The sequence below is a fragment of the Brienomyrus brachyistius genome, chromosome 13, assembly GCF_023856365.1.
Source record: "Brienomyrus brachyistius isolate T26 chromosome 13, BBRACH_0.4, whole genome shotgun sequence".
Classification (NCBI taxonomy): Eukaryota; Metazoa; Chordata; class Actinopteri; order Osteoglossiformes; family Mormyridae; genus Brienomyrus; species Brienomyrus brachyistius.
The window spans coordinates 4264671-4291562 of record NC_064545.1 but is presented as its reverse complement, the minus strand read 5'-3'; the positions used below and the strand labels follow the sequence as shown (position 1 = coordinate 4291562).

Below are 26892 nucleotides of genomic sequence, written 5' to 3'. Positions count from 1 at the left end.
ATTTATGGTTCTTTATTTCTGAATGCCAGCTTGTCCCTGATAGACGTTCATTCATTTAAAAGGAGCTCTACCCCGTCCCAAGATGGCGGCTCTGTTGACGCATTCGCTCCCATGGACGGCTGTATTCAACGCGACATCCAGTGTTTATATCTCTGGTACTGATCTAGCTGTAGTTAGATTAAATACAGTACAACTCTTCACGTAAACCCGCATTAGAAACAAAGGTACAGAGAGAGTGTAAGGAAGCTAAACTTCATCCATTATTATAAAAAGAATAAAATACATTACTCCAGATTGCAGTGTTAGTTTGGCCTCCTTTGCATATTTTCCTTTTCCTTCACAATTCATTTATAAAAATAGATCCAGAAAAAGGAATAATTGGAATGTTTCCTTATAGAAACAGTGGGACAAGATAACACTGTGGCCGTTATGAAGCCAGGCGCCGAAAGTTGGTGACGTATCCCAGCTAATAAATGTTATTTATGAGAAAACTACAGTAATGTGGATGTCAGTTCTTCTTTATGCGTGAAGGATGGCGCAATGGCCCTGGTGGACGGCGTGGCCAATGCTGCTGACAGCCTTCGGCTATGATACAGTCCCAGGGACCGAGCTGGAGCACACTTCCACTTTTAGGATTGGATGGAGAAGCAGCATACAAGATCGACAGCAAGACAACTTCACCTGTCCAGCAAACCAACCATGCTGAACTGGCCCCTACTAATGGAAGTGAGATGTACTTCTGCAGGGGGTGTTATAGGGGGAAGAACATCCTTGCGTCTGCCGGAGTGCCCCCTCAAGTGGCTGTGACCGAACTCGATGGATGAATTGGACTGCATGTACTATGGCTATGTTAAATGCCAAAATACAACGAAATAATGTTCAACGAATGTTATTGACATCTAATCATAGTGCATGGAAGCAACTGTGGAGTATTAGTTCTACTATGTGGTTACATCTAAAGCCTGAAATACCTCAATGTAATGATACTTTACGCACTGGGGAATGTATAATGTAACTACACACCAAGCTCAATGTAGATTCCACGGGTTGCCCATAATAGCTGGAGGGGCATAATGGTGTCGTGGATTGCCCAGGGGAAGCCCCTATGATGTCACGCGGGACTCCCCTGCCACACCCCCGCCGGTTTCCCTAGGAGGGAGTTGAGCAGCGGCCGTAGCGCTTCTACACCGGTCCCGAGAACCGGCAGGACCGCTTACCGTTTGCCCTCCTCTACCAGCTGATGCCCGTCGGGGTAATCGGCGAGCCTTTTTATTCGTGTCTGGCACACCTGCCGGTCTTCAGCCCTCCGTGCTAAGTTCCAGCGTTTATTCCCTGACCTGTCTCCACCTCTGTTCTGCCTCTTCCGACCTTTGCTTATAGCCTAGCCCTCTCACTGCCGATGCCGATCGCCTGACCACCTGTCTGTTTTCACTACCTCGATTTTGGATTTTTTTTGTCTCTGTCCTGTTGCTCTCTCTCCCGGAGTTGACGGAGAAGATAAATATTGGACTGATCCGCTATAGCGTCCTCCTTATTTTCCGCAACCCCCGCCGTGATTAATGGACTCTACAGGTAAAGGGAGAATAGCTAGATACCTATACTAACAAAAGGTATGATATACGAGATTGTGATAAAATTGATAGAGGATATATATGCTCACTACGTACACGTCATACTAACCCATGTTTTGATACGAAGGGAAACGTGTGCCAATAGTACTATTGGCCCCCCCGAGATATGCTATTTGAAGTCGGTCCTCACATCCTTTGTGTGAGTACCATCCACGTCCATGAACATCTACCATACGTGCAGTATTCCGGATGTTAGAATAACACATATATTTGGAAATGGCAAAACAAAACATATTGGTTAAAAATTCGAAAACCTTATGAAAGTATAAACCAAACGCAAATGTCACAAGCAACGCAGTTACTGAATATTTTTGAATGTGTGAAACTAACGTCAATATCTGTCATTGCTTGTTGCACATGCTTGAAAATCAGTCCACTTAAAACTACGTAAATAAAGTCTCACAAATAACACAATAAATCACAACACGCTTAATTTTTCTTTTAACATTTGCGTTCATGGCGCTGTTCTACATTAAACATTTTGAAATGGAGCGACTGAATATTCCAGGTTTCCATCTCTCATGCATCTGGTGTGACGTGTTTTCAGACTCTCAGGCTGGCGCAAAGAAATCTTACGGGAATTGAACGTCTGACTCCGGTCAGCTGAGCAAAGTTGGTAACCTTGGTATTGTGTGTAGGAGATTCGGTATAACTATAATTTCGTTCTCCATTTACATGCCGGAAGTGTCTTTAAGTGTTATGTAGTTTTGCCTGAAACGCAAAAATAAAACAAAGCAATTAAAGCCAAGCAGTTGCTCAAATTCTGCTGTAGCGATTGAAGAACTTTTGTCGGAAGTTGGATTCGAACCCACGCCTTACTTGCGTCGGAGGCTTGAGACCGCTCGGCCATGGGGAAGTTTCCAGTTGAACCCTAAGGAGTAGGTTAAGTCCAGCCTTGGCTTCCAAGCTGACGTTTTTCTACATAGTAGCATATGATGCTCTGCTGCCTTCAGTGAAAGTCCTGACATAATGTCTTTTAACATTTGCGTTCATGGCGCTGTTCTACATTAAACATTTTGAAATGAAGCAGCCGGACTCGTGCCAGCGGTACGAAACGCGTCCAAGTTTCCAATAATAACACAACAATTGCGCTGAGATCACATAAACGTAAAAAAAAAGATTGAGTCAGATAAATGTACCAAAAATTTTATTATAATTATCATTATTATTTTTTACAACCAGTAATGCCGATAGCCCCATTGCATGAAGAGCAATACACCAAAATATTAGGAACATTATACACTCAGCCTATCCTCCTGCTAATATGAGTAATCACTTTATGTATTGCCTGTGTCAGAACAGTACGGATTAGAACAATCTGTATTACAATCTGTAATGCGATCTGGGCCCTTTAAGGCTGGCTCGCTGCGAAGAGTGGGTGAGTCCGAGTGTGCGTTAGAGCGGGGTAGCGATTTCAGTCAGAAATTTCAGGGTAATAGCGGCGGAAAAAATGGATCATATTGCCAATGTTGCTCAGAATCGCAGTAGCCTTCCGATGGTATGCGGTGCGTTGCGGTAGATTACTGTGACAAGAAAGCAAACTTTCATTATTACCATTCTGTTTATATTAAATTACGATCTTCCATATTAATCAAGGGATTGTAAAACTGAGAATATTTCAGCTCCAGTAGTTTATATTAAAGTTGCCCGAGTCACAACATGGTCTTTAAATGGCAAAGACAGACATAAATCAAATGTATATGAGCAGCAACATAACTTAGCATCCGGACCCCCCGCGACCCAATAGGATAAGCGGTTTGGAAAATGGATGGAAATGTGATGTGGTGGCGAAGTCGTGCAGAAGTTTTACAACTGCACTATCGATTTATCACTTTATTTAGAAATATAAATTCAGTTCTTATCATTTTTAAAAGTTACTTTCTTTCACATTTGAATTTCAAGGTGTCCCTCACAGTGACACTGAAGGGCGGGGCTACGGGGGGCGGAGGTGGGGGACGCGGTCAGAATGGTATATTAAGAGGAGACCTGCACATGTAAAGTCACTCTACCTCTGCTTCCAGCGAGACAAGAGCTCCAGATTCTGTTGAAGATTTCATCTTTTGTTGAACAACTTCTCAAGAATGGCTTCCAAGTTGTAAGTTATGATCAATTTATTATTTCATTTGAATCTGTAGAAATTGTGGATAAACTTGTTCTACTTTACTGACACTGTGCAAAAGTCTCTGACCACTGACTGCTATTGTTAAAACTTAAATTGCATCCATTACAAAACTAAAACAATATTTTGAAGCAACTTAAGTTTAATTTAATTAATTAAATTAATTAAAGGCGATTGGCTCAGCTGAGCAGTGCATCAGACAGGCCTCCAACATCCAGTCTCTGTTGAACAGGGTTGTGAAAGCAGATGTAGGTTTTCAGGATATATTTAATCTTTGTGATCACATTGCTGAAACTCAAGATGGCATTGGCAACCATCACTTCAATTTAATTTCACTTGTCTTGCTTTCACAAGTTGAGAGAAGACCATGTGGCAAAAGTACATACTCTCCAACTACAGACCAGCAGTTTGAGGAAGAAACTGTGTAAAATAGTATTGTTATGAGGATACTAAATACTAGACACAGAGCCTCTGTCTTCCCACCCCCACGTCACAGGAAAGACACAGCTTCTGTACTGACACCAGTATATATTGCAGTTCATTGGCTATAGTTCTTGACAATGTTACGTGCCGTAAGGTTTGGGGGGGGGATTGTCCTGATTGTTGTTCGGCTGCCTTCGTCTCCGCCTCCCGGACCTGGCCACGCCCCGAGCCTCGACGCTACTTCTGCGTTTGTGAATTGAAAAGGCCGGCGCGGGAGAGTAGCGGGAGCTCTGCTCATAGTTGGTTTTTGCGGTATTGGTTTGCTTGTGTTCTTTTGATTGATCGTGTATGACAGTTTTTGGTTTTCCGGTTTTCGTCTCTTGCCTTATCCCTCTGTACCTTTGCCTTTGGTTTTGACTGCTTTCTGGTTTGTGATCTATTGCCTTCCTCCTGACTCCTCTCTTGCTTCGCCCCTCGGATACTGTGTTTCGGCTTTGGTGTTCTGTATGTCCGTTTCTGTTAAGTGCGTAGGGAGTGACGGCTGTTTTACAGTTCATTGTCTATAATTCTCTACAAGTCTATACAAATGCCCGTTGCTTTGGATAAAGGCGTCTGCTAAATGCTTAAATGCAGTAACGGTCCTAGCTGATGAGGCGCCCTAGGCGAGCATCAGCGCCGGCACCCCCCCCCCCCCCCCCCAGGCGTAGGGAAACTATAGCGGAACTAATGTTGCGTTTGGGTTTAGGTCTGGTCAGTTTTGCTGGTAACATTTTCGTTTTGCTCAGTTATAAGTGCAGCATTTGTTATGCGGCTGAGAAAGTGTTTTAAGTTATAACGTCAATATTCATGGATATTGGAGTTATTGTATGAGCTGCAGTCATAAGTTAATGGCGTGAGCAAGCTGTAGCCTATTTAGGTTTGTGTTTGGTTATTTTTAGGAAAATGCCTGTGTTTTTACTGATTCATTTTTTGATGTATGTGCTTTATTTTATCTAGTTCTCACGGCATGCTCGACCGGATAGATATGTGAATAAATGCCCGTGATCAGAGATCAACTTGTGTTCGTTATTGAGGGAGGTTACAAGGGGGGGGGGGGGGGGGCGGCTCATAAGAAAGTTACGTATCATCATCATCATCATCATCATCATCATCATCATCATTATTATTATTATTACTTAATAGGCTTTGCTGAGCAGGTAAATTCATGTGGGCTTGTTCTTTTCATATTAAGACGCATTAATACCAACTAGCTTTAAGAACCATCTTCTTTTAAGAACCATAATTCTTTGATCATGTTCTTATCGAGCGGCCACACACACCACTTTCTTGCTTTCCGTGTTTTTAATATTTAAATGTTTAATGTGGATGTTTTAACGTTGTCAGAACGAACCAACGAATGAACCGCTGTCTCTGGAATATAATCATATAGTAATTCCTTTAAAGGTGTTTAAAATGTTTAGTGCTGCGACATGTTTAGTGCTTTTCTCATACCGTTAAATAGAGCGCAAAGCCTTCATATATTATAGATTTTAATGAGCTTCTTTAATGTATCATTCAATATGTTCAGTATAATGCCTATATAAATTTATTCATGCAATTTCCTCAAAGTTCTCTGAAGTGGGTGAATCTGAATACAAAAGAAAGCCAAATTGTGACAAACCTTCACAAGATAGATTAAAAACAAATACTATGAAACTAGTCTTTTTCAGAAGATTTTCTCAGTCGACTCAATCAGAAACTATCAACATACCTGATCTTATAACCAAATCATTTGCTTTGTGCAAAAAGCGCCATCTAGCGGTCATTATGTGTCAGTAACAGTGTCCCTCTCTGAAGACTTAGCGGTCTTTTGACCGCCCAGCCGCGCTGTACTGTAAGTTTGTCAAACCAGCACTGCGCTTCTAGTGTTAATAAATCACACTTCAGAAGATATGCTGACGGCAGCGCAGTGGCGCCCACTACATTCCGTTATAGGAATATCATTGTGGGATCATGCTTAACTGTTAAATGAATCTCTGCAATTAATGCCAATGGCTGAAGACTTCGAGTATAACACTACTTAATTGGCTGTGCATACCTTTGTGGTCGGAAGGATATTGGTAGCTTTGGGAAAAACTATTGAATCCACGGCTCAGAATGCCTGGTGGAGCATATTTGAAGGCTGGTCCCCAAAGGCCCGACGCTTCCTGGACGTGATCATACATCCTGCAATAAAAATTTGAATTGTTGTCACATTATTATCCACATGGGACACCTGCTTATGTATCTATGCCCGCAGGTTATACCGTAAACGTCTTGCACAAAACATATATTGGTGAACCATGGCCAAGGCACCGAATGTATCGGGACGAACTCGCGGACGATTATAGGATTAATAAGAGTCGTTCGCTGTCCTCCTGATACTGTAATATTCTAGGAAGTTGTGATTGTTCAACACCACCTAGCAGACATACATATGAGGAGATTGAGGTAATGATTGATTCTGATGGTGTATGGACTAATCATCCCGAGATTCAAGTACGTCGTCCATGATTCACCCATAATATTATTGTGCCAAGGTCGAACTGCACAAACATCTTTTTCACTGACCACTTACTGTATATAACTTTTTATATATTAATTTATTTTTACCAATACTTGGTTTGGCGGAACGCTTACCTCATCCTGGGCCAGTTATCTTGGTTTTAAGAAGAAGAAAGAGCGTCACCCAAGGACATTTGCCTTGTTTTTCTAGAAATTAAAAGAGAAAGTGTTATTTGGTATGCCCTGCAGCTGCAGGCCATTTCACTCCACTTAGGTGAGAATTGGAGAACTGAGAGTGTAATGTAAAGAATGTAAATTCCATGATCCATGTGTATCTCATAAATGCCTTCCCAACTATGGATTTGGATACTTTATGCTGATGTTTCATTCGTGAATATAAAAATTATACTATTTGAAACCAATATTCTGTTTGTCATTCCCATTTAAATGAACAACCAAGATTTTAAAATATATATCTAGAAAGAAAGTGTATTAAAACATGTTAAAACACGAGGAATTTACAAAATACAGGAACCTGAATGGTTGAACAAGGAATTGCAACTCTACAAACAAGTACTTAAGAACATAAGTACCACATCACTTCCCCAGATTTAAATCTTTGCACCAGCCCATCTCAGGTAGAGACAAATTTAGGTTCATGAAACCATTCCAAGACTAGGATTACACAATTTTGAGAAAACAACTAGATTGAAGCTAGTATTTTCAAGACTATATGAATTTAACTGCACTTGCCCAAATCACATCACGAAACCCTGTTCTATTCAAACACACTGTCCATGAACTATTCCTTCAAAAGTCTTTGAGAAAGTCTGAATATATACACACTAAAACGATCTTCACACCGTACCAGTCCTTCAGGAGCACCCCTCTCCCTTCCTTGGCGATACTGGCCACCACAAAGGCCATGGCATGGAGAAAAAGACCTAAAACATCGAGAAGGGTCCAGCTGCAGACGACTGTAGAGTGGAGCTCCACAGGAAATATGTCAGCTCCACAGGAAACACGTGATCTTTAATAACGCAAAGTGTGGCTAATCTTTACGATGTAAAGTGGAGCTCCACAGGAAACACGCGATCTCCACTCTGTTACAGTAGAACGTCAGTTGTAAAATTCTGGCGAATAAACACATGTTTTTGTTCATTATAGAAAAGTTTATATATGTGTATATGTATGTCAAGATCGGTGGTTGCGATCGTAGGTGAAGCGGGTGATCGCACGGGCAGGCGAGTGGGCAGGAAGCAGGCAGGCGGAATACGGGGAAAAACGGGGATTTATTGACGGGCAGGACCAAAGGGGGCAAAACGCAGGCACTGACATCAACAAACATCAGTAACATCAATGACGGACAATGAACTAAGGCAAGACATGGACTGAAATAGACAGGACTGGGCGAATATATAATCGGACACAGCTGGGCAAGATCAGGGAAGCATAATCAGGGGGCGTGGCACACACGAGGATCGGACAAGCCGGGCATATATATACATATAAAGTCATAAGATATCTTAAGTGTTATAAACATACACATATATATAGAAAATTATATATATATATATATATATATATATACACACACACACACATACATACACTAGTTGTATAAATGATGATTGACATGTAATAATTATATTTAATAAACTGTTAAATTTATTTAGAAGGCAACAACAAACAGGATGAAATAAAAAAAATAATAATCAACACACTCATGTGCCAGTAATTTAATCATTCTTATAACAGACAGCATTAACCCGAAGGCCCCGCTGGTCAACACAGGCCTGTAAAAATAATTCCATGTCCTCTTGGACCTGAAAACCAAAGAGGAATGGCTCCTTGGATTCTATGTTGTCTCCATCCAGCACATCCCTTCTGCTGGTTTCTGTCAGAAGCATAGGAAGAAACATTATTATAACACTTTTTCAGAAGTAAAACAATTTACTGCTAAAAGTAAGGTTTAAAGTGTGCACTGACCAGGCTAAGTTCCACAGATTTGCGCTTTCTTAGTCTGAATACAGGTGCATGTTCACCTCTCAGCACAGCCTCTGATTCCTTTGTCCAGTGTTCAAATACCTTCCCATAACTTATAATGGAGAAATACTGATATTAATAATGTGTCTTTAATTTCATTTTTCAGTCAAACTTAACAGATACACACACACTGACCTTCGGAGATCAAAGTTTTCCATTAGCAGCAGGCACCACCATTTCCGCAATTTCGGCATGTCTAACTATTAAAAATCAATTTAGTGTCATTTAGTGACTTCTTTGCACACATACTTTATTGCTCTCTAAAAAGAGCTACTTACTATGGTGTAATAAAAGGGAGCATTCAGCACCACATATAAAGCAGACTGTCAATTAAAAAATAAATGTCAATGTTCATGACTTATTCTCAAAAGCATCTTGACAGTCCAAAAATATCTGAATGACGAATCTTACCATCAACATGTAGATGCCACAGTCAACCTCAAAGTCTTGTCTTGGAAACCCCTTTATTATCACAATGGGATAAAACACTCTTTAATCACATTTCATCAATATACCTGTATTAGAAAATCTCTATATAATCACACACATGATCACATGCTCCAACTCAAAGCCATTCATTTCAGACCACTCCCCTGGACTGATATTCTCTGCAAGCTTCCTGTTATTTTAAGATATAACATACAGAAATTACTGCTAGTACAAATAAAGTATTAATTGTTAACAACTGTTAACTGTTAATGCTGCAGCAGCATGCTCTTTATAAACAGGCTTAAAAACACAGCCTGTACACAATTAGCAAAATGTGAAAGGGTCAGTCCGTGCCAAATCAACAAATGTCCAGAAAAGTTCCATGCGCATCATTCCTGATTTTGATGAAAACTTGGTATTTTGATCCTTGTAGAGAACACTGAAAATTCCCCAAGTTTTATTGAAAAATTCAGATGTGAACCAAAAACTGATTTTTGCAAGTCCATAGCTTTGAAGTGCTTCCCGTGAGCTTAATTTTAATGCCAGATTCTGAAAGAGCAGGGAAAAGTATACCAGGAGAGCAATTTTCAGCTCTCTAGCATGCTTAGAAGCGAACATATGGTCTCTTGAAAACCCTTACAAATTACATGCGTGATTCGCGAGTGCAAAAAAGGGGCGTGGCACCCAAATTTGAAAGGGCCATAACTTTGGACTGCATCAGAATTTTTCAATAAAACTTGGGGAATTTTCAGTGTTCTCTATAAGGATCAAACTTTACATACCAAGTTTTCATCAAAATCAGGAATGATGCCCATGGAGCCCCTGGTTGATTTGGCATGGACTGACCCGAAAGTACATTCATATGCTTAGTCTTGATCAACCTCTACAGAAGTTCTGTAATTTCTGTTTCATCATATTTTAACATTTACAGCATTTAGCTGACACATTTATTCAGACTGAACTGCACTGCCCAATTATAACGACAATTTAATTTGGTAACTATATCGGATAAACCAATTCTACTGTCAGAACTCATCTTCTAGGTATTTTAATACTATTATTTAAATATCTGATTTAACATCTGATGTATCACCTTTTAATCAAAAGGCTGTACTCCACAGTACAGGTCTGTCAAGTAAGCATGTGAATTCACTGAATAAACTGAAGACATGCTGAACACAAAATAGATCAGAACGTGATCTAAAATGTACTTAACCTGGAACACTGAACAGGTTCCTGCACACTAACATAAACAGAAAATTGACCTCAAGAGTGACACATATTGGTGGCCACCAAATCATGTCCTTTTCTTAGCACATCATGAGTCGAGAAAGAACATTTCTTTTATACCTGGCTTCATCACCTAAGAGACAGTTACTCAAGGTGTTAAGCAATGCCATTGCAATAACAGTCAGTCAATGATTCACAGTAGTTGCCCATGGCTTAAAATGTGTAAATTAAAGCTGTACCAAGATGTAACTGACACAATTACAATAAAATCTTAAAATCCTAACATCCTCAGACTTTTGGGCTTTTATTCGGTTAAGTGTATTGTATGGTATTGATGTGCTCCTACATACACAAAGCTAAAAATGCCCAGGAGTCCATAGTGGGAACACAATAATGTCCTTCCTCTCTGCATCATTCTGAAATGGAGATCAATATTTTACATGAAGTACTCTTACACTAGTTCTAAATAATAATCACCCAGGAAAATTTGTACTTACAGAAAGGGATTGAAGTGGCTCACTGTTGTAGGGAGGAAGCCAAGTCCGGGTGACAATGTACCTTGTCCCGGCATGGTAGTGTGCACCGCCGTATAATTTTGTCTGTAAGCAAAAATATACTAGTATAAATCAACTGAATGAAATTATATTTAAGCAATTTATTCCATACTGATAGCATGCATATGAAAAAGGTCTAAGTAAAATATTAAAAGCCTCTAAAATAAACTGAAAACCTGAGACAAACCACAGAGATCAACAAACGATGTTTATTAAAAACAATGCTTATTACTATCTACTTGTCATGCTGGTGAAATTATTAAAAGAATTTGTTATAAAGATTATCGAAAATATGTAGTAAAAATCAACAAACTCACTGCGCATGAAATCGGATGCAACATACCTTGAAAAAGCAAAGCCGCTTTTAAACGGGGATCCATGTTTACAATTTGGTTTATAAAACAATGTTCCTTTTAATGTAATGGCAACTGTAATATCAGAAAACACAATACAAAGTGTAAGGATTACTGCGCCTACGGCTTCTAACTAAATACACGTAACTGTCAGATGGTTAATAAGACTTTGCAGCAAAACGAGCAAAAATACATTTTTTTTAAAGTAAACATTAAACGTTTTCATGGAAAGCCAGCTCTATATGACAAGTGCTAAAACAGCTCGTCAAGCAACATAACGTTAGACTCAAATATTGTGTGCACACGATATTATTTTTATATGTTTGTCGCGTCGCTTAACTTACTTCAGGTTCGAAGACTTAGTCCAGACTCTCTCTTGGTACAAACACAGTGTAGATCGCGTGTTTCCTGTGGACCCCCACTTTACGTCGTAAAGATTAGCCCCACTTTACGTTCTTAAAGATCACGTGTTTCCTGTGGAGATGACATATTTCCTGTGGAGCTCCACTCTACCGTCTTCTGCAGCTGGACCCTCTTGAAAACATCCGAGAATTTCCCCACTCAAAGTAAGTGTAAACAAAATGGCTGGAAAACGGCATCTGCGCCGAGGGTTCCCGAGTGGTTCCGAATTGACAATCGTCGATGTGGAATGCACGGGAAATTCAAATTTCGTCATTCTTGGGCGTTTTCCATGCGATTTTTACGAAATAAAAAATTTAAAAAAATTCGGATCGGAGGCATTTCGGCGGGTCGGGAGGGGACAAGAACCAATTTTTTTTAAAGTGGCCTAAAGGAAGGGGGAGAACTCAGTACTAACCGGAGCTTAGCCGTGGGATAGAGCGTGCATCGCCTGGCACTTATCAGGACTCAGTGTTGGGCTCCTGCCAGGACTGAAAGGGGCTCCCCAGTCCGTGTGTGAAGGTGGGTGATGATGGCACGTCCGATTGTGAATAGCTTTGCAGCTGCTGATGCATTTTAATCATTAGAGGGACTTGTGAAGAAGGAGGTGCCGCCTATTAATGTTGCTTGCTTATGGCGTTAAGAGCCCTGAGTGTGCATCGGTCAGAATGCATCAGTCCGTCGTTCCACCAGCCTTTATTAACAACAGCAACTTGCTTTCGTGGGAATATACGTGTGGTTCTGCAACAACCAAATTGAACTCCCGGTAAACATCACACACCACCAAATAACAGCAATTATCTCGTTCCTGAATAATAAATTAACAGCCTTTTATATTTAAACAATATTTAAATGAGTTAGCCCATGCTAAGTCGGCTGCAGAGCTATTGTGCTAACTGCACTAAGAACACAATGTTATGCCATCCTTCATAAATAAGGTATTTAAACATGCAGAACTTAAATCATAAACATAATAAAGGATTACAGTTAAGGGAGCAAACGTTAACCAAATACAAACGTACGGCTCTTGGACTGAACAAGCAGGGTGCTAAAACTCAAAACTACAGTTCCTACGCGGTCCGCAAGGTGGCACTCGCCGCCCACCACTCCCGACACCAACAGTCGTCTTCACTCTTCATGACAGGACTACTTAGCAATGCTTATGATATTTCGTAATTTTGTCTGATATTCCATAATTTTGTAATCATTAAAGGGACTACTTACTATTGCTTATAAGATTTCATGATTTTGTCTCGCTTTATATTTCATACTTTTAATATTCCTGAAGAGACCGAAGCGTACCTGTTTGTTCCGACAGCCCTATATCCCCCTCTCGTACTAAAACACCCAAATAACCTTTGCCAAGACCCTCTCCCTTCTCTCCTCCATCTTCTGCATGGTATACAACTCTTCTTTCAGGATACAGCAGTACTCTTGCTGAGCTATGCACAAAAATTGGAAACCAGTGTGGGTTGTAAAGACAGAACAGACATTTCACTTTTTTCAGACTTTCTTGCGTGAGTTGCAGGGGATTTTCACTGATGGAAAGGTCATATCTGAACCCCTCATTCCCCAACAAATGTCGTCTATGACCAATATATGTATAACTGAGGCTGATGTGGTACTAAGCCTAGCTAAGCTCAAAATAAATAGATGGCATCTTGCCTGCAGTTTTAAAGGAGATGAGGAATATTATTAGCCGACCTTTAACTTTATTATTCCAGAAATCCTTATCTGCTGGTGTGGTACCTTCTGATTGGAAGCATGCTAATATAACACCCATATTCAAAAAAGGGGATCGAAGTAATCCAGCAAACTATAGGCCAATCAGTTTAACTGGAAAAAATAATGGAAGCTATAATCCAAGTGAAAATGGTAAGTAACATTCTGAGGGATAACCAACATGGATTCAGGTGATGAAGGTTCTGTTTGACTAATCTGTTGGAGTTCTTTGAGGGAGCTACAAGAGAAATTGATCACAAAAAGGCCTATGATGTCATCTACTTAGCTTTCCAGGAGGTCTTTGATGTTGTCCCCCACAAATGGCTCTTGCTTAAGCTCAGAGCTGCACGGATTTTCGGAACTGTAGCAGCTTGGATCGAAAACTTTGTAACAGACAGGAAGCCGTGGGTATTTATTAGAGGCACAAGGTAAGAGTTTTAATGGGCACACAGAGAGGCATACGGGACAGAATAGTCATAATAATGCAATGACAGGACTAGTGAAACAAACTCTGACGTGGACTTAAATACACAGAACTAATGAAAACCAACTCACAACAGCTGATGACAAGGGGATTCCACACGAGGTTAACGAGGGGCCGTGGCACACACGAGGACAGGACTGGCAGGGTGTGACAATATAGGTTGCCTTATAAAAACCACTGGAATTCAAAGTGACAGATCGCCGTAGAGTCCTGTTTATAAACCTTTATTAATACTGAAGTGATAGAGGTAAGGTTTACTCACAGATAACAAGTTATGTCTGAAGCTTTATTTGGTCACACAAGCAGCTTGACGGCACAGACTCGGCGCTATTTGTCTCTGAGGAAAAGGAAACTCATTAGATTTCCTGTCAAACATTTATGCAGGTAATTACACCAGGAATGCCGAAGGCAAGCAATAGTCTGATACATAATAAAAACTAGCAGCTGTCGGAATGGTTTTATTATTGTTGATTTATTTAGTTGTTGTATACTTTTGGATTAAAATGAATTAAACAAATTTGTCCGTCATTGATGTTACTACCGTTGATCTGTCCTGCCCGTAGCCTTCTTTCTCTTAATAAATCCCCAGTTTTCCCTGTATTCCACCTGCCTGCCTTGATTTTCCCTGTCTCCTGCCCACTTACCTGCCCGTCGCTACCCGGGAAACCTGACAACTGCAGTTCCGCTGTTTTGTTTGGCACCCTAAATTATGTCCTGCAATCTGTGGAAAAATCTGAAGGCTGAGGAATGTTACGTAACACAGCTGAAATGCAAAAGCTCTCTCTGGTGTAATTCACTGCATAAAACCAATGGTCTTAAGTGTGGTGTCTTCTTCATAACACTCCCTGACTTTTGTATCCGTGACCATGAGATAGGGTGGGCTGCTTTTCTTCCTTCATTTTACAAGTGTTCCTCCCTTTCCTCCCAGCCTTGGCTGGTGGTTCAGGCAGCATCACCTTCTTTTAATGGACCACAGTTACACAGAGATGAACAACATGGACTACTTTGGATTGAGGTTTTGCAGTAAGAGGGTGCTGAAGGAAAAAGGAGTTTCAAAGAAATCGGTCTGCCTGTACTGCCGATTTTGTCTCTGCCCATTTCAGATGTTCATGTAAAGTGTGAATTTACTAATGTGACATTCCTTAAATATAACCACTGAAACAGAATGGTTGTAAATTTGCTGTCCAGTTTGGTAGATGGACTGACGCAGAGGCGGAGCTATGGATAAGTCTGGGTGGTATTGACAGCTGGGCCCACCCAATTAGATTAATGAATCTGCATTCTTTATATATAAATTACTGTCTTCTAACTCTGTTCCTATACATCACTGTTGTTACTGTGGCAAGTACGACAGAATGTGTGAGCTCCCTCTAGTGGTCCTCTAGGTATAATTTTTTCTCACTTTTTTGCTATTCTGTCTTTTCATACCTATAATGCGGCGATTAGCTTCATACTGGGCACCGACACACCTGGAAATGACGTAACATCGAACCAAATGCCAAAAGTAATCAGAAGTTAGCACGCTGCCCAGAATGCACAGATAACAAGCTACACTGCAAGTCGTCCAGCCACGACGTCACCCAGCCCCTCGTCTGCCGTCTAAAATACAGGTAAATTACATGTGCTCCATATTTCTGCAGCTGACATTATTTTGAACTGGGCCATAAAGAACATATTCTCATAGCGATGGCTTTTAATCAGTCCATGCTGGATCTGGGAGAAATGATGCGGCGAGCAAAGCAGGTGGTTTGGGTGCCGACTGTGCGTGAAGGTGTGCAGGCAGCGGCAGGAGAGAAGATGTTAAGGATTCAGTGGAGTGCAAAGGTTGTAGGTGATTTGAAGTTAGACAACAGAGATTCGTGGCTGTGGAGCATGATAGGAGTTTTGTGTGATTCAAAAGAAAGTACAGAGGAATGTTGGCAGGAAATGGAAAGAGAAGTGCCTGAGGAGGTGTGGACTGCTCATGATACAGATGTAGGTCTAGTAAATTCAGCTAGCCCACTGGAAATTTATCTTAAGCCAGGGTGCACACCACCCTGGAAAAACCAGTACCCCTTGAAACCTGAGGCCAAGGAAGGTATAAGGGAAACGATAGAGGGATCACTGGATGCAGGGGTGTTGGTGCCTACCATTAGCTGCTGCAACACCCCCCTCTTGCCTGTGCCAAAGGCAGGAGGTGAAAAGTGGAGGCTGGTACATGATTTGCGTGCAGTAAATGAGGTAGTGGAGGATCAGACAGCAGAAGTTCCCAATCCACACACTGTTGACAAATGCGCGCCCCCATTGCAAAATGGTTTACAGTTGTGGATTTGTGTTCAGCGTTTTCAGTGTGCCCCTTGCAGAACAGTCACAGTTTCCGTTTGCTTTCACCTACTGGGGTCAGCAGTATACCTACACGAGGATGCCACAGGGATTTAAGCATTCGCCGCATGTTTTTAATCAGGTGCTTAAGGCAGACTTAGACTGAATTTAAAAAGTACAGTGATACAGTATGTGGAGTATCTATTGTTGTGTGCGGAAACGCTGGCAGACTGCCACCAGGACTCAGTGCAGTTGCTGAAGGTCTTGGCAAAAGGGGGCCATAAGGTGTCCAAGGCCAAGTTGCAGTACTGCCAAGAGCAGGTTACGTACTTGGGGCGTGAGATCAGCCACGGGAGGAAAGCTATAGCAGCAGAACAGCTAAAAGGAATCACTAAGGCTCCGAAACCCATGACTGTGTCACAGATGCTGACATTTTTTAGGGACGACAGGATTCAGCGTGGACTGGATTGAGGACTGTGCTGTGAAGGTGGCACCGTAGTGGGCACTGATAAAGGAGGAGGGCCACACTAATTTGAAGGCCCCCTTAATTTGAACTCGGTAGCATTTGAATCTATCAAGCAGAAGCACCAGAATGCACCTGCTCTGGGCCTCCCAGTCTACACCAAGCCGTTTTATCTGTATGTCGGGAACAGGAAGGACGGCTTTGGGACAGTCCTGCTCACTCAGGACTTGTGTCCTGGCAGACGGAAGCAGCCATTGGCATACTATAGCATGAAGCTGGACAATGTGGCTCAGGGATACCCACCCTGTTTCCAGGCAGTGGTGGCTGCCTATTTAGGCTATGAAAAGGCCACTGCCATCACAATGGGTTATCCAGTGACAATTTATACTTCACATAAGGTGGTGGACCTTATTGACAAAGGCAAATGTGTGTTGACCCCAGCAAGGCAGTTAGCGTACTTTGCATTTCTCTCTTACCCGGATGTGACAATAAAGCGCTGCACTACAGTGAACCCTGCAGACAGCATTCCCCTGGAGGATAAGGGCAGCCACATGAGTGTGTGGCAGAGTCTTTGGTTTACACTAAACTGAGACCAGACTTGGAGAGCTCTCCCACTGAAAATAGCGAGATGGTTTTGTTTGTGGATGGCTCATGTTGGAGAGATGGGGATGCCTTGAAGGCTGGGTTTGCTGTAGTTCAGGCACAGGGTGATGATTTTCACACTCTCCTTTCAGAGCCAGTGGCACAACCGTGTTCCGCTCAATTAGTGGAGATAAAGGCTTTGACTGCAGCGTGCCGGCGAGGACAACATAAGACGGTTACAATCTACACAGACTCTGCATACGCACATGATGTATGCCATCTGTTTGGAGCAGTCTGGAAGCAAAGGGGGTTTCGCAAAATTGACGGCTCCCCCATTCAGCATTATAATCAGATTTTGGAGTTGCTACACGCAATGATGCGTCCCAAGCGTTTGGCTATTGTTTAGTGTCAGGCCCACCGCAAAGGTCGTGATTTTGTTATTCAAGGCAATGCGGCCTCTGATGCGGCAGCCAGGGCGGCTGCACAGGTCAGGACTGCTCATCTTTTGCCTATGGTGACTATAGGGCTGGACCTTACTGTTTCTGATCTGGTGGCCCTGCAGGAGCGTGCGGGCCCCTATGAGGCCTCAGTGTGGCTAAAAAGGGGGGCCTCTAAGGATGCTAATGGTCTGTATAGCAACCATGAGGGGCTTTTGGCCGCACCTCTGTCTTTGGTGAACATTTTGATAACGGATGCGCATGGTCTTGACCATTGCACAAGGGGGAAGGTGTTTTTACACCGCAAGGTTTCTGGGCACCACAGCTGCAAGCAATGGTGGATACAAGGTTGTCAGAATGTGAGGTGTGCATTAAGAACAATGTACGCAAAGCAATCACAGCCCCAGTAGGGCACATTCCAGTGCCGGAGGGACCGTTCAGACACTTTGTGATGGACTATGTGGACATGGGAAAAACAGCATATGGAAAGCGATATATGTGTGATTGTGGACAGGTTCAGCAGACGGGTGGAGGCAATACCGTCCAAGGACATGGAGGCGATGACAGTGGTGAAATTCCTGATCAGAGAGGTGATTCTGAGGTTTGGGATACCAACTGAAATCAGCTCTGATAATGGAGCTGCATTTGTGGGGAAAGTTACTAAGTTAGTGGTTCAACAGCTGAGAATAAAACAAAGGTTGGGATGTGTGTATCACCCTCAGTCGCAGGGCATGGTGGAGAGAGTGAACGGCACACTTAAGCAGAAACTGAATAAGATTTGCGCCACCACGAAAATGAACTGGGTAGATGCACTGCCAACAGCCTTGATGGCGTATCGGATGGAAACGCACAGGGTGACGCATTTGTCTCCGCATGAAATGCTGACAGGGAGACCAATGCCTGGATCGACTTGGAGGGGGCCGTATAAGGGACCCAGCCTAGATCAGCTGGGGGATGAATTAAAGTTGTACATGAGGACGTTAACCAAAATACACAAAGCTATTTCCAAACAGGAAAGGGAGAAAGCACAGAAAGAAGACACAGACCAGAAGGAGCCAGTCATCTTTCCAGGAGATAAAGTCTACCTGCGAGTGTTCCGGCGAAAGTGGCACGAGCCCCGACGAGAGGGACCCTTCAAGGTGACACGAGCCATAGCAACAGCAGTACAGGTAGAAGGGAGTAACACGTGGTATCATTTGAACCACTGCATTAGAGTACTGCACGAAAGGCAGATAGTCACTGAAAACGACACAGAGGATGCAGCTGCCCTTGACTCAGATGGCCCTGATGGAGCTCCCAGAGAAGCTCCACAGCTTGGAGAGGAGCCAGTTTCAGGTTCAGAGCAGACTGAGGGTCAAGAGGGAGCGTCGCAAGCAGACCAGCCACTCCAGACAGGACACGAAGCTGTGGGTTCTGGTAGGGCTGACAGCGATGATATTGGTGATGCTAATGATATATCCGGCCCTTCAGGTCTGGGGGCACAGCAGGACCACAGGTCAGGTGAGTTCAGAACAATTGACTTCACTGATTCAGCCTTGTCTTTTTATGCTGAATAACCTCTCAGATAACAATGAGCGAAAGCGGAGAGATAGGGAGGAGATATGGGTGTGAGGAGAGTGAGCAAATTGTAGAATATACCCAGGATGAAGTAGACCTGGATGGGTTAGCAAAACGTATGCTTGGAAATTGGTGGTATAAATAGGCTAAGTATACCGCCGCTTCATTAGGGCAGGAGGGTTGTGTGTTGTGTGCAGGTCCTGACCCTTCAGTTAGAGTAGTCCCATTCCCATACACTAATAAACAGTGTGAAGAATGGGAAATGGAGAGGATTATAAGATTCTGGAAGAGTCTGTGTCAGGAGGGGCAGGCCCCTGAGAAAGACTGCAGACCCATATCTAACCAGTCAGAGCGCATACCATACTGCCCATATCAGTGTCTGATATATCAGGGAAATTCTAAATATGCGTACAGGATGGAAAAGCATTGTGGGCAGTTTAAGCCCTGGGAAGGGGGACAGCAAGATATTATGGCGAACAAATTGAGTTTTTTCAAGGGACTTATTTATGAGTGTTTTACAAATGATAGGCCAGAGGAGGTAGGCATCTTCTGGGGAATATGTGGAACTGTTTGGAATGTGAAAGGTCCTTGATTACAGAACGGAGAACTATCACGTGTTCTGCTGGATGCGCTAGAAAACCAGAGTGTGCCCCTGGCAGATGTGTGGTGGCTGTGTGGTAAGGAGGGCGGATTGAGGCCTACTCTTCCCTATAATTGGGGAGGCCTCTGCGCTAGGATAATGTTAGTCAGCAAGGTGGATATATATTCTAGAAGACGACCGTCTAGGTCCCGCAGATTTGTTGCAAATTACGAGAATCATCCCAATGTATATATAGATGCAATTGGCCAGCCAAGGGGCATTCCAGAGAAATATAAGGTGAGAAGTGAGATAGCTGCTGGTTTCGAATCGATATTGATTTGGCCTACTATTAACAAAAATGTGGAATGGAGAAATTATTTGTACTATAATCAGCAACTATACTCAGGAGGCACTCGCATCTCTGGGGGAGCAGCTTCAGGCCACCAGTCTGATGGCCTGGCAGAACAGGATAGCCCTGGATTGGCTCCTGGCAGAAAAAGGGGGAGTGTGTGTGCTGTTCGGGGATCAGTGCTGTACGTTTATTTTTAATAATACAGCCCCGGATGGTTCCTTTACTGAGGCTATGAGAAAGTTGCCGGGGTTACAGGATGAGATGGCAAGTAATGCAGGACAACATGATGGGTTGTTTGACTGGTGGTATGATATGTGGGGAAATTGACAGCAAGCCCTTATGAAAGCACTCTATGTGGGTGCTGTGCTCATTTTTGCTCTGCTACTAATCTTTTGTTGTGTAGTTCCTCTTGTTCGCTCCCTAGTGGGGAGAGCACTGTCCCGGCAGACGACTATAGCTGCAATGTCTAGAGTGGTGGGAGGACCGTTTGGAGCGGCATCCTCCTGGACCAACACGGAAACGGATGGCGACATAGACACCTTGGATGCAGTCCTGCCCATAGCTGAAGTTCGGCCGTACCGTGTGTGAATACTCCGGGCGGGAGACCTGCAGCATGCCTGCCTCCCATGACATCTGGGATTTTCTGATTATGACAGACTGTCCGTTATAGTAGTATGCAATGTTATTAGTTAACCTTTTACTTATCTTTGTATTAGATATATCTGTTTTTGTATTGAGTTTGTAATAGATTTTGTAGTCCTGCTATACATGCAATATATTCATGGGAGGTCATTTTATGGTGATCCTCCCCTCCCTTCCTGATGTACCCCCTGTGCTGCTGTTGGTTGATTCTCAGTGTTAGTAGTTTGTGAGCCATGCCTGCCATGGACCCCGAAGGGGGGGGGGGCGCGCCTGTGGCGGGCTGGGAGTGGAATTTCCCTGGGTGATAGGGTTTTTGCCCTCCCTCCTGGGCTGGATGGACAGGATTGTGTGTGGGGGAAATATATGGAATATTATTTAGCACTATATAACGTAGAATACAAGTATTATAATATTATTAAAAAGTATGCCAAATATCCATGATATTATGTTTACAATGTAAACATTATAATGTAATCAACACAATGTAATCAACTGAGTATGTATTTGCACCTTTTGTTAGTCTGAGTTTCTGTTTATGTTACTTTGTTAGTCCTGAATCTATGAATATTCACTTTTATTAGCGTATATGTTATCACTATGTTAAAGGACAAATATATTATCAACCTTCTAGTTAGACAATGTGTAACAGGCTGAAACTGCCAAGGTTTACTACTGAAGGAAGGGATTCGCCTGAGTTCACCAGAAGTTCACGGCTGAGCATTTTTAAAAAACCAAGTGGAGCTGCTCGCGCCACCATTATGTTCAGCCGAGAGACCAAACGGTAAAAGAAATGATGGACAAACTTATCACCTAGGGGTGTGGATTAAGGGAAAAAACAATGATTGTGAATGGATGAAGGAATGATGATGCTTAAGTGACGAGATAAGAAGAGAATGAGAATGATAAGAACTTGGTGTAAAACAGTACTGGACACACTTTACGTGTCCAGCCTTGGTTGTAACTTCATTGTTGCAATAAAGACTGAATTCTGGATACTACACAAGCGGCCCTCTGACTTCTGATTTGGCGGGGAAGGAGAAAAGCCACGACATAACCCCTCAGAACTGGTGTAAGAATCAACTTTTGGGTGTTTATAGTTTCCTGATTCGGGATACAGCAGTGCATTCTGGGAGCCGTCTATCTCCCACAGTGAAACACCCAGCGAAGTTAGGAAAAGAACTTATCCCTTGTTCTTTGGTAACAGATGGAGGAGTTTCATCATCACGTCCCTCCTTGCATAGGCATAGGATGAAATGATCCACCAGGGATGTCAACTGGGGTACTAAGGGCAGGGCGTAGCTTGGTCTTGGGTCAAACTGTCTGTCACAGACAGATGTGATGTTAAAAGTATAATAATTGCAAAATAATGGTAATACTGCTGTTTTCTGCTAGATGTAGGTGTTGAGGCTCAGAGGGAGGGGGATGAGTGACGTGGAATTGAAGATCCACAGTGAGAAGGCAAGGGGGTCCAGATCAGCGGTCACGATCAGCCTCAGGGGTTGAGACTAGACCTGGTTGCCTTTCACTCTGCAGCAGGTTTGGAGAGCAAGTTAACCTCTAGCTGGGCTTGTGGTTTCGATATCCGGCCCAGCTCTCTGTGGGTGTGATAGATTAATTTTTATTTGAAAGCTGTATCACAGTAGTTTTGAAAAAATAAAACAGTCATTGAGGAAAGCAGAATTCATTTATTAATACATTAATAAATTCATAATTACAAATATAAAATGTCTGATAAAAACAAAGCCTTATTTAAAAAAGGTTAAAATGCCAAAGCTCTGAGAAAAGTTAAAACGTTAAAAATGGGCTGACGGGGTTAAAAGCTTTTAAAGAAAAAAAATGATACCTGCCTTTACATCCATATTTAACTTGCGGTTTACCTGTTGAGCCTTTCAGCTCACAACGGGTTGATTAATTATGTCTGCGGAGGCCGGAAAGGGGAAACTTTCAGCGCGATGCCTCATTCTCAGTAATGCTACCACGGAGGAAGCGTCGTGCCTGGATGTGTTTATTTACATTTCCCCTTTATTCAGGGTGTTACATGGGCAGTTTGCATGGTCTCCCTGTATCCACGTTGGATTCCTCTCAGTTCTCTGGTTTCCTCCCGCAGTCCAAATACACGTGGTTCAGGTGAATTGGTGCCTCTAAAAGTACCCATAGTGACTGTGTGTGAGTGTTTGCCCTGTGACAGACTGGCATCCTGTCCTGGGTGTTCCCCTGCCTTGAGCCCTGTTCTGCCTCAGATCAGCTCCACGCTCCCTTTCTTGTACTGACCCTGTACTTAATAAGAATGTGCAAGATAGATGGCTGAACTAACATACATTGAAATGCTTTTTGTATGTCATGTCAAGTGATTTGTGTTTAAAAAGCACATTAACAAACAATACATGTTGTGCCAAAATGCTGTAAATAGAAAAGCTACAATAAAACCATGAAATACGTAATACAACCAGAGACACTGGACAAAGTTACATAATATATATAATTTTAGTAATTCAATGGGGATAAGATAAAAGCAGGAGTAACTGTCTCCAGGTCTTTGGCTGAAAGGTGTGATTTAAGCCTGGCTATTGAGCTGACAGAAACACCCCTTCACAACAGCATTTATTTGTTTATCAGACTCAATGATGAATCAAAGATGAAACCAAGATTTTTAGTATGTGACCGGAAGTTTTCTGAATGAGGCCCTAATTGTTCTCTGAGATCATGAACAGACCCTGAGTGACCAAAACTCATTACCTCTGTCTTGTTTTCATTAATCTAGACGAAGGTCATTGCTGTCATGTTCTTAATGTCCTCCCGACAGTTAGAAAGGGCCATCAGAGAGCAGCAGTATCCAGGTTTTAATGGCAGATAGAACTGCATATCACTGGCATAGCAGTGATATTTTACATAATAACGTTCAGAAATAGAGCCCAAAGGAAGCATGTATAGACGGAATAGGAGAGGGCCTGTATCACAGGACTGGATATGTTTACAAGTAAGGTCATAGTACTGAAGGGGTGTGGCCATCCCACACAGTGACAAGCCCATTCATTCACCTCATCTAGGCCTTTTACTAGGGATTTAAGGTCCTGGTTTTCCTCTCAGACCCTAGAACACACTGCCAGGCTCAGATTCCCAATCCCACATCCTGCTGAAGCCCTTCCCAAGATCAGACACTAGTTTTGTTTTCCTTGTTCTTATAGTGAAATGATGGTCTTTGCCTTTTATACATCATCACTGTTCTGTTAATTACACATGACGTAATATAAGTATTATACAAGCCAAGCATCATCACTTAGAGATGTCATGATGTGGAAAATCCTTGTTCAGCTAATTATTTTTCCCACAGGTGCTGACAGTGTGTCCACAGTGAAATGGGTCTGTGTACAGAGAGGATGATCTGTTACAATCCCATGTTTCTATGGTGACAGATATAAAACTCATGCGAAATACTGGTGCAGAGGGTATCATGTGAGGTCATGTACTCCCATAGTACACACTGACTCTCCACAGGAGGGTAAAGTGTCAGTCAGAGATGATCCTGACTAGCGAGTCTTCACTGTGACCATCAACAATCTGACAGCTGAGGACTCTGATCGGTACTGGTGTGGTGTGAAGATCAGTGGAGCCTCTTTGATCAGGTTAATCTGTCAGTCACTCATGGGAAGATGTCTGTACTGCAGACTGTAGCCAATGAGATGCACAGTATGTAACATGTCATTGAGTCAAGAAGGAAGGACATTAACGCAAACACTGAAGGAAAAAATGTTTTAATATTTAAAAAATCTGCATTTTAATTTAATTCAATATGATAAACGAGACTTGGAAGAAGTAACAGTGTCAGCTAAATTGGGTGACTTCATGAGGTTAAATATGATAAGTAATATGTTAAAAAATATCAGTTTATTGGGCAAACATTTACATATGCATGTTGTAATGAGCTGATGATATTCATAAACATTTCATTGCTATGCAAATCTTTGTGTGTTTTACCTGTGTGTTCAGGTCCTCCAGGGCTGTCAGTGGACAAACAAGAGGTGACGGGTGTGGATGGAGACAGTGTCAGTGTTACTATGGAAACAACAAAAGACATAGGATGTGGTGTAAGATTGGGGGTTCCTGTGCATCAGAGAGATCAGCGAGTTTGGATGGGAGGCCTGTCCTGATCAGGGATGAAACAGAAAATAAAACCTTCATTGTGACAATGAGTGGGCTGGAGAGGAAGGACACTGGCTGGCATTGGTGTGCTGCTGGAAACCTGCAGATTCCAGTTCATATAACTGTCAAACGTAAGTAATTGATTTAAATCTGCCTGTGAATCCTTTGTGCTTGAATATAAATAGATAAATACTAATTTTATTTTATTTTTGAAACCCAGCAGTTTCACTCACAAAGGGGTTTGTGCTTCTTTGTGGGGATATTTATCAGCTGTTGTGAAACAATTATTTATTGGGATTATTGTTTCAATGATAGTGGCACGGTGGTCCAGTAGGTGGCGCTGTTGCTTCACACCTCCATGTTCAGGGGTTTGAATCTGGCTTCTGCTCTTTCTGTGTGGAGTTTGCATGTTCTCTACATGCTGTGTGGGTTTCCTCCAACAATCCAAAAACACACAGTCAGCCTAATTGGTGTCTCTAATATAGAATGTGTGTCTTCTAGTTTATGATCAGTCTAATTGTGTGAAGACTGACTAACATGTCTGTAGGTGGTTTTTCATTGCAGCGTAGGCCAGTGTTACAGTTGTACTCTGTAATATCTGTTCCAGTGCTGCATCCATCCATTGTCTGAAACTGCTTGTCTAATTCAGGGTCCCTATGGGCGCAAGGCAGGGTACGTCCCATGACAGGGTGCCAACCCATTGCAGGACACACTCACACTCCATTCTCTCGCACAAGCACACCTACCGGCAATTTGACAACTCCAATTAGCCTCAGCATGTTTTTGGACTGTGGGGGGAAATCAGAGTACCTGGAGGAAACCCCACAATGACACGGGGAGAACATGCAAACTCCACACACACAGAACTCTGGTAGAGACTTGAGCACACGTGCCAGAGGTGTGAGGTGACATTGCAAACCACTGCACCACCGTGCCACCCTGCTACAATAAATACATTATAATATGTTAATAAAATCATTTATCTCACCTGTTCACTATCAGTGCCGTGGGATGTGAATACTTTGGTCATGACACTAATTCATTGTTCTCCATCTAATCATTTTCTCTGTAGAATACCTTTCATAATTTATATTTCAGTTTCAAGAGTGACCTTTTCTTAGTCTTTATTGACTAACAGAGCACTGCTTGTTATTAACGATCCTTTCTCCTGTTTCCACTGCTCTCCTTTTCTCTGCACATGATGAAGAAGGAGGGGATAATGAAAAACTGAGGTAAGCATTCAGCAGCATTTACAGTAGTGTGGGGATCCAGCTAGCAGCATTTACCTGATCACACAGTAATGGGAAACTGTCATTTTAATTTTAAGATAAAAAGATATTATTTTTTATTTTATTTTATTAATAATAAACTTGAGATCCCATCCCATCCAGGGTGAGCCCTTGCCTTGTGCCCTATGCTGCTGGGGAACGACTGCAGGCCTGTTTTTACAAAATAGTGTAACATGTTGTGTGATAATCTCTAGCTATTTTCATGCTCTTTGTTAATGTCTCCTGTTCCTCACATGTAACCTGTGTAATACAGTAGTACAGATGGCTGTACTGTGTTGCTATAAAGCACGTAAGACTTTACTGTTCAAATCCACCCTCTTATTCAGCTCTTTGGTCCAGCTGGCTCTGCATGTAGGACTGGGCTTATCGGTGCTGCTGTTGATCATCAAGATGGTTTTACTTCAGTCAGAATAGATTCACTCTTCTGTTCTTTAGGTTTAATTGTGATACGTGTGACTGACAGACACACTGATGTCTGACAGGTGGGAGCAGGTTCTGGATGCTGTACTGAAAGCTGGGACTGGTGTGTTTTATCTGATTTGCACCATCATCACCATTCAGCTGCACTGGACCTCCTGTAGAAAGCGGGAACCAATCAGAGAGAAGCAGAGGGTCTCCCTGTGTTAGAGGAAGCTG

General features: G+C 42.5%; 1 protein-coding gene and 1 long non-coding RNA gene across 2 annotated transcripts in view; both read right to left on the bottom strand.

Moving 5' to 3' along the window:
- LOC125705995 (uncharacterized) overlaps window positions 1–26892 on the bottom strand; it is a 246424-nt gene that overhangs the window by 22952 nt on the left and 196580 nt on the right. The gene's annotated exons all lie outside the window — the stretch shown is intronic.
- On the bottom strand, window positions 8374–11840 carry LOC125705998 (uncharacterized). Its single transcript, XR_007381821.1, has 5 exons — window positions 11653–11840; window positions 11299–11383; window positions 10899–11000; window positions 8686–9204; window positions 8374–8593 (listed from the first exon to the last, which is right to left on the bottom strand). It is a non-coding gene; the product is annotated as an uncharacterized LOC125705998 (long non-coding RNA).